Here is a 15,385-nt window from a genome sequence, read left to right as displayed (position 1 = left end):
CATTATTTGTTCATTTTTCTAGCCCCTTTCTTGACTTTCACCTTAAATTTTAAAGTTGGTTTCTGCTCCCCAAGTGAAGGGGGCACTGTCCCAGTCTTCAGATTTTTTTTACTCAGCTTTCTTCAGAGCTAGTTCTGGGAGTCCATAAGTTTTCAGTTCTTCCAAGATAGTATGATCAAAGGAGAAGTGTGTTTATTACTCTCTTAGCCTGTGTTCTGGTCTGTGAGTAACCACAAAGCACTCTTTCCCAGCCTGGAACTGTGACCAGGATCCCCACTCCCCTGTGGCTGCTAGCTCTGGTGTGCTAATGCTTTTCCTTTTCCTAGGACTGCAACCTAGAACCACATATGGACGATGTAACAGAGTCTTGCATCAAGTGCCAGCAAAGGGACCCCTCCAATCTTCTTCTGGCCAGTTGTCTGACTTCTTACCATTTGTGGGCTGAAAACTCTGGAAGTCACTTCTGCTACTGCTGATTCAGTCACCCCACAATGCCTGTTTGCTGTGGCACTGCTTGTACACTTGCAGGGCCTCCACTGGACTATGCTCCACTGTCATCCCAGTGTGACAGATCTTTTCTACTGACCTTCTAAGTTGTCTTGAACTAGAATATTGTTTACCCTCATCCTTTTGTGGGCTCTACCACTCTAGAATTCATTTTGAGGCACAATTTAAAGTTGTTTCAACAGGAATTTGGGAGAGCTCAGGTGAGTCTCTGCCTATCTCTGCCTATATATGCACATATATCCATTTTGTCCCACTCATTAGAATATAAGCTCTTTGAAGGCAGGAACAATTCACTTTTGCTTCTATATCTCCATGGCCTAGCAGAGTGCCTGGAACATAGTGAGCCCTTAACAGATGTTTGTTGATTAATTTATGCTGTTTCAACCTGTTATTCTATCCTCACTTGGGCAGTGCTAACTTCTAATTTTCTCAGAAGTTGCTTTGGAAGACAGTGGAGTTAGATAATTCCCATGACTGTTAATGTAACCTCCAGAGATGGCGTAAGTTCAGGACACTAAAAGGTAAGGATTTGGAATAATCTCTGATCTAGTTTCAGTTTTGTACACATAGAGTTCCATGTGACTTAGAGAAGATATGAGGTGTGGATGTTAGTATGTGTTCATTCATCCAGTTGTGTTTTGTTGTCATACAAATTAATGACCTCTTCTTCCTAGAGACAGTGTTGTGGATAGATCACCAGGCCTAGAGCCATGATGACCTGAATGCAAATCTGACCTCAGAAACTTAGCAGGTATGATCCTGGGCAAGTCACTTAACTGTAAAATGTGTATAATAATAGCACCTACCTTCCAGAGTTGTTGTGAGGACTGACTGACATAACATTTATAAAACATGCTTAACACAGTGCCTGGCACATAGTAGGTGCTAGATAAATGCTTACTTCTTTTCCTTTTTTTCCTTCCCCTTTAGTAATGGTCATTTATTTTTAAAATTCAATAGAATTTACTTCAAATCCCTCCCTCTTCTCTCAAAATTGTTATATGATCTTCCATGAACCAAAGGGCACTGATAAGTCCAATGCAACTAATATTCAATTAACATTCTGTTCAATCATCTTTTGAAGTTACAATGAATGATACCTATCATTTTGATAAAGCAGTAAATACTCAGACGTTCAGAAATAGGTCTTTTTTTTCCTTTTCTTTCCCTTAATTGTTGATTCAAAGCTTCATCCAATTTACTTTCTCTTTCCTGTGTTAATGGATAAATAACTTTTGCATTCATGTCTTTAAAGATATGTTTTTTATTAAAATGCAAAGATCATTTTCATTTCGGAATCATTTTGGCAGCATGTAAAGTAACTTGCTTAACTATTGTGATTCAACTTTTCCCACTCAAACAGAAGAAAACAGTGGACTCTGTTAAAACAAAGAAACAGGGACAGCTAGGTGGTGCAGTGAATAGAACAACAGCCCTGGAGTCAGGAGGACCTGAGTTCAAATGTGACCTCAGACACTTGATACTTACTGTGTGACCTTGGGCAAGTCACTTAGCCGCAATTGCCTCACCTACCCCTTCCAAAACAAACAAATAAATGAATAAATAAATAATAGTATGGCAATGATAATAATATTTATGATTTCAGGAGAGAAGAGCTGAGTTTAAAGATACTTTCAAAGATGTAAAAAGTCCTTTGCAAATGGAATATTGCTCATAGTGATGCTATGACTCTCTCTTGCCAGCTACTTTGCCATCAAAAAGGTCATGCCTTGGAGGAAGTAACTCTTTTAATTTAGAACTCCTGCCATGCCCCCTTCCTCTTCTCATCCTGATTGGTGAACATCTATATTTTCCAGCCACCTTCTACTAGAAGAAAGTCTGTGAGACAGGAGGAAAAAAAAGTTTGATCATTTTAAAAATTATATCAATAATAACTGGAAGGCATCTTTCTAGTTTCTTTTTCTTTCTTTTTTTTTGTTTATTTCTTAAGAAATCTCTTCTCCTGGTAAGGTTATACATAAATAAAATCTTTAAAAAGTGGTAAATTAGCAGAGATTTCTCAGTACTAGTTAGCAATTCATTTGATCATCTGACAATAATAAAGCACCTTTTCATATTTCAACCCAGAGAAACCAGAACAGACAAAAAATAGGCCACTTTTTAACATATTTACCTGTTCTAGTTACCTGTACCTGAGATTATAAGTAAAGGGCCTTCTTAGTATGGTTTCAGTACCCCAGAGAAGTCCATGTAGTTTAAAATTATGGACATTTATCTATTTCAATAAAAGTTAAGTATATCTTTGGCCAATGGAGCCTTAAAAGAGTAATTGCTTCTCAAAAACATTCTTTGAGCTACTGATGCCATCTAGTGGCACCAAATAGCATACTGAGAAAAGTAATTTTCTTGAATTTCAAATATTCTGGAAATCCTATTATTTAGGAAAAATTCACATAAGTCACTTCCCAAGAAAAAAGTAAGAGATAAATAACATTAAATTAGCTAGCTTTTACGTAGTCTCTTAACATTTGCAAGTTGCTTTAAATATGTTAACTCATTTCATCCTCTCATCAACCCTGGGAAGCTATTATTATCCCCATTTTACAAATAAGGAAACTAACACAAACAGAGGTTAAGTGACTTACTCAGTGTCACTTAGCTAGTAATTAATTGTCTGAAGTGGGATTTGAATTCATCTTTCTGACTGTGTCTAGCACTCTGTCTATGATGCAACATGGTTGTTACCTAGGTAAAAAAAAATATATGCTTTTCATTTTTTTCTTAGAAGTAATAATTAGAAGATTCAGAGAATTAGATATAATTCTGTCTTACCATAGAGACCATGAGCCAGGAATAACTAAAATGTTAGCAGAGGATTGGTCTCTTTTATTATTTCATTTAAAAGTGGAGACCAATTCAGAAAGTACTCTCAAACAAATGTCACTTCAAACTCATCCAGAAAAGAATATATATAGTATAGCTTTTCTGTAGACACAATATAATAAAGAACTCTGAAATTAGGAGGAGGTAGAAATTTTAGTGTCATAGGTTTAGAACTGGAATGGATATATAAGGTCATCGAGTCTAGATTTGTATTTTTACAATGAGGAAATTGAAGCACAGAGAGATTAAGTGCCTAGGATTATATAACTACATGTCTGAGGCAGATTGTAAACCCCAGGCTTCCTGAATATAAGTCCAGTTTGTTGTTGTTGAGTGGTTTCAGTCATGTCTGACTCTCTGTAACCCCATTTGGGGTTTCCTTGGCAAAGCTACTGAAGTGGTTTGCCACTTCTTTCTCCAATTCATTTTACATATGAGGAAACTGAGGCAAACAAGGTTGAGTGACTTGACCATGGTCACACAGCTAACAAGTATCTGGCAAAATTTGAACTCAGGTCCTTCTGACTCCAGGGCAAGCTATCTATCCATTGCACCACCTATCTGCTCTGTAAGTTCAGCACTTTATTATTATTTAATCTTTTAGACTCATTTCAAAGCCCAACTCCTGCAGGAGAATTTTTTCAGCTGCTATTGGCTCCCCTTTCAGATTTCCTCCCATCTATTCTGTATCTATTTCATATTTTACCAGTTATTCATATTTTGTCTCTCTCATTAGAATATGACCCCCCTGAGAACAGGGGTAGTGTTGTTTTTTATTTTTATATTTCCAACACATAGCATAGTATCTGAAACATACTAAGAGCTTAATAAAAACTTACTGAACATTACTAAACTATCCAAAATGCCCAACTACTTCTAAATAGTTTGGATAGTCATTTCATTTATAAAAGATATGTTTTTTCTTGAGATATACTTAACTGATTTTAAAGAAGCCACATGGAGTGGGGTAAACCTTTCTTGGAATTTATAAAATGACATTAAAACTATTTCCTTGTATAGGTTTAGGATTTCTCCTTAGAGTATGCCATCAGATTTTTTACTCTTCTAATTAAAAATTTTCCAGTGACACACTTTTCAGTCCTTCCTTTCTGAGATAGTATTCTAGAATCTAAATTTATCTAGAGAGAATTTTACTTAAGGACTTTTATGGGAATTTCCTTACTAAAGTTCTGCTTAGATATCCCCTTACAGGGTGAAATTGACCTTTCAATCACCTTGGCTGCACAAAGTAGTCCTGCTAATATTTTTTCTCTCCTATTGAGATAGAAACATTTCAAGAACTATTATTGATGTTTAGTTGTTTTTAGGCATGTCCAACTCTTTTTGAGTTTCTTTTTTTCTTTTTAGTAGTACTTTATTTTTTTCCCAAGGACATATCAAGAAAATTTTTAGCATTCATTTTTACAAGATTTTAAGTTCCAAATTTTTCTTCCTCCCCTCTTCTGAAAATGGTAGGCAGTTTGATATAGTTTATGCATGTACTATCATATAAAAACATATTTCCATATTTGTCCCAGTTGTGGAAGAAGAAACAAATCAAAAAGAAAAAAAAACATGAGAAACAATAAAGTAAATGAAAAAATATACATCAGTCTGTATTCAGAGTTCTTCATCAGGATGTAGCTAGCATTTTCTTTTGTGAGTCCTTTCCACTTGTCTTGTGTCATTGTATTGCTGAGAAGAGCTGAGTCATTCATTATTGATTATCACACAATGTTGCTGATACTGGGTACAATGCTTTCCTGGTTCTACTTATTTCACTTTGCATCAGTTCATGTAAGTCTTTCCAGGTTTTTTCTGAAATCTGCCTGCTTATCATTTCTTATCACACAATAGTATTCCATTATATTCATATACCACACCTTGTTCAGTCCTTCATATTCATAGTCATGATTACTACCTAAGTATTTCCCTCCATCCTATTCTTCCTCTTGATTGTCCTCCCTCTCCTTTCACCCTTTCCCTCCTCACCAGTGTTTTCCTTCTCTCTACCACTTCCCCTGATTTGCCCACCCTTTTGTCAATCCCCATTCCCTCCCCCTTTACTTAATCTCATCCCTTCCTACTTCCCTGTTGGGTAAGAGATTTTTATATTCCACTGATTGTGTATATTGTGTCTATATGATTCCATCTTTTGAGCCAATACTGATGAGAGTAAGGTTCAAGAGGTACCCATCACCCAGCCTCCCATCTTCCCCTCAACTGTAATATGTCTTTCTCACATCTTCATGTGAAATAATTACTCTATTCTATCTCTCTCTTCCTTCTCCACCCACTGTACTCCTCTTTCTCATCCTTGAATTATTTTTATGTTATTCCCTCAAATCTACTTATACCTGTACCCTCTGATTATTTATGTTCATTCTAGTTGTACTGTTAGTGATACAGGTTTTAAGAATTACTAATATCATCTTCCCATGTTTTATCAGTAAGGCAATAATAACAATGTAAATGATAATTGTCAAAATACCTATGTATTCTGTATTGCAAAGTATGAGAGACTCTCCACAAAGAAGATAGAAGTATAACTTTTACTCAGACACCAGAGAATCATATCCCATAACCAAACATTCAGCTCCCACAGCCAGTTAACACACTTCATCATAACCCAAAACACAATATCAAAACATGGAGCCTCTCCATCCCAAAACCTCCCTGACCCCCTGCTGCAGTCTTCTCCAAAAACAAACCCACAGTACAGCTAAGTCAGCCTGTTCAGTTCTAGCTATCACAACAGCAGCCATTAGCAGCCATGACTTCTCTCTCTCTCTCTCTCTCTCTCTCTCTCTCTCTCTCTCTCTCTCTCTTCTCCCTCCCTCCCTCCCTCCCTCCCTTCCTCCCTCCCTCCCTCTGCATTTCCTGTGACATAACTTTGTTTTCCTGTCAGGAAGCTCCTCCCACTACATGTGACTTATGCTTCTTGTGACATAAGCAGGTCGCATGGACTATTAATGGGTGGGAAAGATCTTCAAATCTAAATTGGTATTACACATGTAGGGAAGTAAACAATTTAGCTCTGTTGAACCCCTTATGTTTTCTTTTCCCTTTTTTACCTGTTTATTCTTCTCTTGGGTCTTGATATTCGAGGTGAATGTTTTGGCTTAGTTCTGGTCTTTTCCTTATGAAAGCTTGAAATCCTTCTATTTCATTGATTGACCATTTTCCCCCTTGATGTATTATGCTTAATTTTGCTGGATAAGTGATTCTTGGTTGTAGTACTGCTCCTCTACCCTTTGGAATATCATGTTCTATGACCCCTAATCCTTTAAAATTGCAACTGCCATGTATTGTGTGATCCTGATGGTGACTCCACAATATTTGAATTGTTTTTCTCTGGCCATTTGTAGTACTTTTTCCTTGACTTGATAGCTCTGACATTTGGCAATAATATTCCTTGGAGTTTTTATTTTGGGATCTCTTTCTTGAGGTGATCGGTGGATTCTTTCAAATTCTATTTTGCCCTCTGGTTCCAGGACATCAGGTCAGTTTTCTTTGATAATTTCTTGAAAGACACTGTCTAGGTCTTCCTTTTGATTATGACTTCAGGTAGTCCAATGATTCTGATATTGTCTCTCCTGGATCAATTTTCTAAGTCAATTGTTTTTTCCCATAAGGTATTTTACATTTTCTTCTATTTTTTCATTCTTTTGAATTTGTCTGATTGATTCATGATGTCTCAGAGAGTCATTAGCTTCCACTTGCCCAATTCTAAATTTTAAGGTACACTTTTCTCTAAATAGCTTTTATACTTTATTTTCCATTTGACCAATTGTACTTTTTAAGGAGTTGTTTTCTTCAGTGGACTTTTGTATCTCCTTTTCCATTTGGCCTATTCCATTTTTTAAGCAGTTTTCCAAGTTGTTGACTCTTTTTTCATAATTCTTTTGCATCACTCTTGTTTCTTTTCCCATTTTTTTCCACCTCCCTTATATGGTTTTTTAAGCTCCTTTTTAAGCTATTCCATGAGACCTTTCTGGAGTTGTGACCTTTTCCCATTTTTCTTTGGGGCTTTGCTCGTAGGTGTTTTGATGTTTTTGTCCTCTTCTGAGTTTGTGTCTTGGTCTTCCCTGTCACCATACTAGCTTTCTATGGTCAGATTTTTTATAGGAGTTTTGATTATCTTTTTGTGTGTGTGTGTGTGTGTGTGTGTGTGTGTGTGTGTTTCCTTTCTTTTAAATTTGAGCTCTGCTCCAAGGGTAGAAGGGACACTGTCTCGAGCTTCTTGTGCCTGTGCCTACAGGCCATAGCTGTTTACCTGGTGCTGCACTGATTTTGCCCTGAAGCCCACAGAGAATCCTCGTGACTGGTGATGCACTGAGTGAAGTGGCCATTAACTGGCACTGCTGGAGGTTGTAGGGGTACTGTCTGACATGTGCTGAGGTTATTGGGTTGTTTCTGAATTTCCCTGGAGCTACATTGAAGCACATGGTGGTCTGGCTTCGGGAGGCTACCTGTTTCCCCAGGTCTGTGTTGAAGGATGGTGGTTGGTATCTGCCTTTTTTCTTAGGTTCCCTGTAGGGTTGGCATCTACCTATTTGCCCAGCACTGTGCTGAAGCACATGGTAGCCTGAATGCTGGATGATGCCTGTTTGCTCAGCAATATACTGAAGTATGTGGAGCTCTGGCCATTTGAGGATACTTGTTTGCCCAGGGCCACACTGAAGCATGTGGTGGTTCTTGGAGCTGGAGTTTACTGATTTCCCTGGCTATGCTAAGGCACATAGGGATTCCTGGTGTTAGTGTTTGCTTGCTCCACCACACTAGGGCTCAGGATCTCCAGCTGCTTTGAGGTGGGGCTTGTTGTTGGCTTTCTGGGCCATTTCTTATATTGGATTGTGTTCCACCTTCACCTGAGTGAGACAGACCTTTCTTGCCACACCTCCAAGTTTCCTGGGCTAACTTTTTGCTGGTTTTGCTATTCCAGGATCTGTCTTGGGGCTCGATTTTATTATTTTTTTGGGGAGAGGTACAGTGATTTACTACTTACTTTGTCATCTTGGCTCCTGGAATTTTTTGGAGTTTTCTTGGCAAAGATACTGGAGTGATTTGCCATTTCCTTCTCCAGCTCATTTTGCAGATGAGGAAACTGAGGCAGAGTCGAGTAATTTGCCCAGGGTCCTGCAGCTAGTAAGTATCTAAAGCAAGATTTGCACTCTGGTCTTTCTGACTCTAGGCACAGCACTCTATCCACTACATCACCTAGCTGCCCCCAATGCAGTCATAGAAATGCTTGTGGACAATGTAACTAGTTTGTTTAATATGTGAATTTGATCCTTTAGGGAAGATTTATGAGAGGACAAAGATGAAAGTCATGGGTGGAGTTGGGTTGTGATTTTGTCTTGTTGGAAAGCATTCCCACATCAAGGAGACGGTATACATTGAAGTATGAAGTGTTTGATGTCCATTTGCATTTGGCAGATCTTGGTTCTTTAACATGTTGTTCATGTTGTGCTGTCTGTTTTAGATTGTTACCTCTAGCACAGCTGGTGCCTCCAAATATGCATGGAATAAACACTTTTTGAAGACAGTGGCACCTTTCTTCATAGAAAAATATTTGTTAGGGGCAAAGACATATTAAATGAAACTGTGAAACAGAAAATTGAAACAAATTAAAAGTTTGCTAAGCTTCACACTAAACAGATCCCCAAGCATTTCTAAAAAGTAAAAATTAAAAAAAAACCTGGAACTGGGACCTAAAGCAAATTTTAAAAAAAACCAAAAAACAAAAATAAAAGTGTGGCAAAAGGACACCAGAAGTGAATTCAGAGGCCATTTATTACATTGTGACCTTGGGTGGGCCATTTCACCTGTGTTAACCTCAGTGTCCTCATCTGTTTAATGGTGGAATTGACTTGGTACCTTCTAGATCTAGATCCTATGATCCTAACGTGGGTTTTTTTTAAAAGTAAATACTGAATAGAATCTAGATTTTCAAAGTTGGGAAAGGAACTTCTTTATGCTACTGGACACCTAACTCAGGAATCCCATTCAAAGAATCACCAGGTGGGCCAACCCTCCACTGTTTGCAAACCTCCATCAAGACAAGGACCTGTGAAGTAGAATAATTTGTTTTTGAGCAGCCCTAGTTGTGAAATTCTCCCTTGGGTTGAGCCAAAATCTGTCGCCCTGTAACTTGTGTACATTAAAATATTCTACCAAGGAAACTTGATCTGAATTGATAGTTCATTTCTTCTGAATACTAAGAGCAACATATGTTATTTTCATATACAGTAACACTTCATTTATGCAAAAAATTCAACTAACTGGAATATATCCAGAAAACAAGAAATTAGCAAGAATAGACCTTGAGAAGCCAAGTTAGATGTTCCAAAGTTGGAGAGGTGTTATGGAATAGTGACAAGAGAGGCAGTTTCTTTGCCAGTAAGACCTGATCCAAATCTTGACCATGACAGATACTGTCCATGTATCTCTGGGCAAATCACTTAACCTCTTAATACCACAGGAATTCTCTAAGACTGTAAATTAAAAAGTAGACCTCAATCTACATTGGTAGAAGTTGTCAGTTCCTTAGGAGCTCCCTCCACCAGTGCCAAAACAAAAGAGCCTGCACCAAAGTTTGTTTACTTATTTGTATAGGTGAGTCTTTCATAGTTCATTCACTCTTACTTTAAATGTAATTCTATTTATTTTTTATGTTTTTCAAGCCTAAAACTAATAGTTAAACACATTAGAAGGATGCATGTAGGAAAGGACTATGTGTTTTTTAAACTTCGAATCTCACCAACTGTTGCGCATAGTTCTTTGCTCCCAATGTTGCTTAATAAATATTTGCTAAATCCTTTGGATAAGAAGTAGCATTTTGGAGAGTGGAGACCAGAAGAAGAGAGATGGTGGAGGGAATGATGGCAACTTGAATCTTGAATTCTGACCATAGCAAGAAGTGAGAGCTGATGGCATGACCTTCAGCAAGAGTCAGAATCTATTCAACTATTTAAATCTATCTATCTATCTATCTATCTATCTATCTATCTATCTCTATATGAAAGATAGGAACTCAAGAAGCACAGAAGTCTGGGGATTCATTTACTTTTTCTTTTTCATTATCATTTTTAAAATTCATTTTTTAGACTTTCAGTTCTGAATCCTCTTTCTTCTCTACCTCCTGTCTACCCACTGAGAAGGAAAGAAAAGCAAAACCCATTATTAATACATATATATATATATATACATATATATATATGTATAATCATGCAAAACAAATTCTCACATTAGCCATGTCTTAAAAAAAGAAAGAAAGAGAAAGAGATGAAAATATGCTTCAGTCTGTTGTCTGAGTTCATCAGCTGCCTATCAGGAGGCAGATAGTATGTTGCTACATGAATCATTTGGACTTGTGGTTGGTCATTATGTAGATCAGTGTTCATAAGTCTTTCAAAGTTGATTATCTTTACATTATTTCTGTTAAGGTATAAATAATTCTCCTGGTTCTGCTTATTTCACTTTCTGTTGACTCATTCAAGTCTTCTCAGGTTTTCTGAAGCCAAATGCTTCATTGTTTTTTACAGTACAATAGTATTACATAACGTTCATATAGTATTCCACAATAAATGATTTTCCTCTCAATTTCCAGTTCTTTGCCATCACAAAGAGAATTGCTACTAATAGTTTCATACATATGGGTTATTCTATTCTTTCTTTGATCTCTTCGGGATACAGATTTACAAGTGATATTACTGGGTCAAAGGGAATGTACAGTTCAAAATCTTTTTGGATGTAGTTCTAAAATGATTTCCAGAAAAGTTAGACTCATTCACAGGCCCACTAAGAGCACATTTTTGTACCTGTTTACCAATATCATCTCCAGTGTTTGTCATTTTCCTTTTTTTGTCATCTTAGACAATCTGATGGGAATGAAGTTGTATCTCAGTTGTATTCATTTGAATTTCTCTAATTATTAGTAACTTAGAGCACTTTAATATACTTATGTATAGTTTGGATTTTTTTCTCTGAAAATGACCTATTTATATCCTTTGATGATTTATCAATTGGTTAGTGACTCTTATTCTTGTAAATTTAATTCAGTACCCACAATATCTTAGAAGTGAAGACATTATTAAATAAACTTCTGCAAAGAGTTTTCCGTTTCCCACTTTTTTTCTCATTTTACCCATATTTATTTCATTTTTGCAAAAACTTCTAATTTTTTAATCAAAGTTAACCATTTTTTCTTCTGTGAACTTTTTTATTTCTTGTTTGATTATAAACTCTTCTGCTACTCATAGATCCGGCAGATAATTTCTTCCATGTTTCCTTTATTTGCTTATGGTATCACTCTTTATTTCCAAATTGTGTACCCATTTTGAGCTTATTTTCATATATAGTAAGAGACTTTGATCTATATCTAGCTTCTATGAAACTACTTTTTAGTCTTCCCCACAGTTTGTGTTGAATGGTGAATTCTTGCCCCAGTAGCTATGATCTTTGGATTTAATATATACTAGGTCACTCACTGTGCTCATTTACTTCAGTACCTAATCTTTTCCACTGTTCAACCTTTTTATTACTTACCCACGACTAAAATGTTATATAGTTTGACTTCTGGTAATGTTGAACTCCTTCCTTCCCATTAAAAATGATTCCTTTGATTTTCTTGACCTTTTTTCCCCTCTAGATGAAATTTGAATTTGTTATGATTTCTTATAGCTCTATAAAGTAATGTTTTTGGTAGCTTAATTGATATAGCACAGAACAAGCAAAGTAATTTAGGTAGTATTATCATTTTTAGTATATTGGCTGAGTTTAACTATGAGCAATTAATATTTCTCAAATTATTTAGATTTGTTTTTATTTATAGGGAGAGTGTTTTATAAATGTGTTCTTAGAATTATTGAGTGTGTTGGCAGATAGACCTTTAAGTATTTTATACTGTCCATACTTAATTTAATTATATTTATCCTTCAATCTCCAGCTGTTTTTTCCCCTGCTGGGTTTTATGGTAATATGCAGAAGTATTGAAAATTCTTATGAGAGTTTATTTATATCCTATAGCTTTGCTGAAATTGTTATTTGTTTTGGTTAGTTTTTAAATTAATTCTTTAGGTTTCTCATCATGTCATCTAAAGAAGTGATAATTTTGTTTCCTCTTGGACTATGCTTATTACTTTAAATTCTTTTTCTTGTCTTATTGCTATAGTCAGCATTTCTAGTACAATATTGAGTAGTGATGGTGATAATGGACAACCCTTTCTTATCCTTGATTTTACTGAAAAAGCTTTTAGTTTATCCCCACTACACAGAATGCTATTTCTTGGATTTACATTGATATTACTTACCATTTTAAGGAAAGCTCCATTTATTCCTATGCTTTCTAGTACTTTTCATAGGAATGAGTATTGTATTTTGTTGAGAGTTTACTTGGTATCTATTAGAGTTTTATGTTTTTTTGTTATCAATATGGCAAATTATGCTTAAAATTTTTGGATTATTGAACTAGCTCTGCATTTCTGGTATAAAACCAACCTGGTGATAGTATATGATATTTGTGGTATATTGCTGTAATCTCCTTGCTGTATCTTACTTAAATATTTTTGCATTAACATTCATTAAGGAGATTGGTATATATTTTTCTTTCTCCTTTTTAACTCTACCTGATTGAGTTGCCAAGACCATGTTTGTGTGATAGAAAAAATCGGATAACACTCCTTCTTAACTATTTTTTCAAACAATTTATGTACTATTTGAATTAATTCTTCTCTAAATATTTGGTAGAATTTGCTTATAAATGTATGTGTTCTTGGATTTTTTTTTTCTTTCAGAAAATTATTTATTACTTGTTCAATGTCTGTATCTGGGATGGGCTTATTTAAGCATTCTATTTCCTGCTCTTTTAACCAGAGGAATTTTTTTTTGGTAAATATTCATCCATTTCATTTAAATTGTCAGTTACATAAACAAATAGCTGGGCAAAATGTCTCCTAATAATTTCTTTTATTTACTCTTCATTGTTTGTGAATTTACTCTTTTCATTTTTTATGCTTAAAATCTGATTTTTCTTCTTTCTTTTTTTAATCAAATTTTCTAATGACATATATTTTATTATTTTTTTTCTAAAAATGTTTTCATTTCCATGCCCAATTAAGTTCCCTGTTCTTTCTCTCTTTTATTGATGAATGACTTTGGAGTTGCAAAATTTCCCCTATGTACTGTTTTGGTTCCATCCCACAAATTTTTGCATATTTTTTCATCATAACCATTATTTTTTATGATGATTGTTTCTATGATTTGTTCTTTGACCAAACCAGTCTTTTAGATTTTTATTTAGTTCTTAATTAAATTTAATATATGCTTCAAAAAGACTATATTGAATATAATTTTTGTTGTCCTATGTTTGGCAAAAGATGAATTCAATATTTCTGCTTTTCTGCACTTGTTTATGAAATTTTGTACTCTAATAAATGATTAATTTTTGTGAAGGTGCCATGCATAGCTGAGAAATAGATATAGCATATTCTATTCCCATTTTATATTCTCCAAAGATCTATAATATTTAATTTTCCTAAAATTATATTCATCTCCTTAACTTTCTTTCTTATTTATTTTATGGTTAGATTTATCTACATCTAAGTTGGGTAAATTGGAGTCCCCCACTATTACAGTTTTATTATTTATTCCTCTAACTTATTTAAATTTTCCTTTAAGAATTCAGATGCTATGCTATTTGTTTAGTATTGATATTAATTGATAATAATTGATATATGTTTAGTACTGATACTAATCATCCATGGTACCTTTTAGAAAACTGTAGTTCCCTGTTTATCTCTTTTAGTTAATCTCTTTTGATTTTGCTTTGTCTGAGATTGTAATTGCTACCTCTGTCTTCTTTAACTTTAGTTTAAGCATAATAGGTTTTGCTCATTAAATTTTACTATATGTGTATCTTTCCATTTCAGGTGTATTTCTTGAAAACAATATAATGTTGGATTCTTGTTTCTAATCCATTTTGCTATTGTCTTCTGTTTTATACAGGAGTTGATCGTATTCACATTCACAGTTATGGTTGCTAATTTTGCATTTCCCTTCATTCTATTTTCTTATACTTTTCCCTATCTCCCCCCTCCTCCGTTTCTTAGAATCTGTTTTCCTTCTAATCATTGCTTCTCTTCATCTAATTTCCCTCTCATTTATTTCCTCCTGCCCCTTTTTCCATAGTCCTTTTCTAATTTGCTGTTGGGTAAGGTAAATTTCTCTCTGTATATGTGTGTATTCTTTTCCTCTCTACCCAATTCAGATGAAAATAAAGTTCAAGTGTCATCGACTCCCTTTCCACTGCCACCTCCATTATATAAACTCTTTTTTGAATGCCCCTATTTATGTGAGATAATTTTCTCCGTTTATGTCTCCCTTCCCTCCTCCCCCATTGCGTTCATCCTCCCTATCTTTCTATTCTTCTTTTGAGATCTTTCAAACAAAAAAAAATCATACTCAGTCATTTGTATAATTAGACTCTCTTTAAGATCTCTGAGAATAATTATAATTTTTTGGGAGGGAAGGTAACATATATCATCACCCCATCTAAGTATATAACCAGCTTAACCTTATTTAGTTTCTTATGATTTCTTAGTCATACCTTTTTATGCTTTTTTTGAATTCTGTGTTTGAATGTCAAATTTTCTGCTCAGTTATCGTGTTTTTTTTAATTAGCAATGCTTCAAAATCCCGAATTTCACTAAAGGTTCAGTTTTCCCCTTGTATGCTTATCCAGTTTTGTTGGATAGGTTGGTATTGGCTGTCTTCCTAGATCCATTGTCTTCTTAAGTATCCTGTTCCAAGCTCTCCATCTCTTTATAGTGGTAGCTGCTAAATTTTGTGTGATATTGACTGTGGCTTCATTGTATTTGGATTCTTTCTTTCTTGCTCGTTGTTGTATTTTATATTGAACTGGGAGTTCTGGATTTTGTCTATACTATTCCTGGGATTTTATAGATGAGAATTTCTTTCAGGATGCAGCTGGTGGATTCTTGCAATTTCTAATTTGCTTTCCAGTTCTAAGGAA

This window comes from Trichosurus vulpecula, chromosome 1 (genome assembly GCF_011100635.1).
Source record: "Trichosurus vulpecula isolate mTriVul1 chromosome 1, mTriVul1.pri, whole genome shotgun sequence".
Lineage (NCBI taxonomy): Eukaryota > Metazoa > Chordata > Mammalia > Diprotodontia > Phalangeridae > Trichosurus > Trichosurus vulpecula.
Note: the sequence above shows the minus strand (reverse complement) of the source record.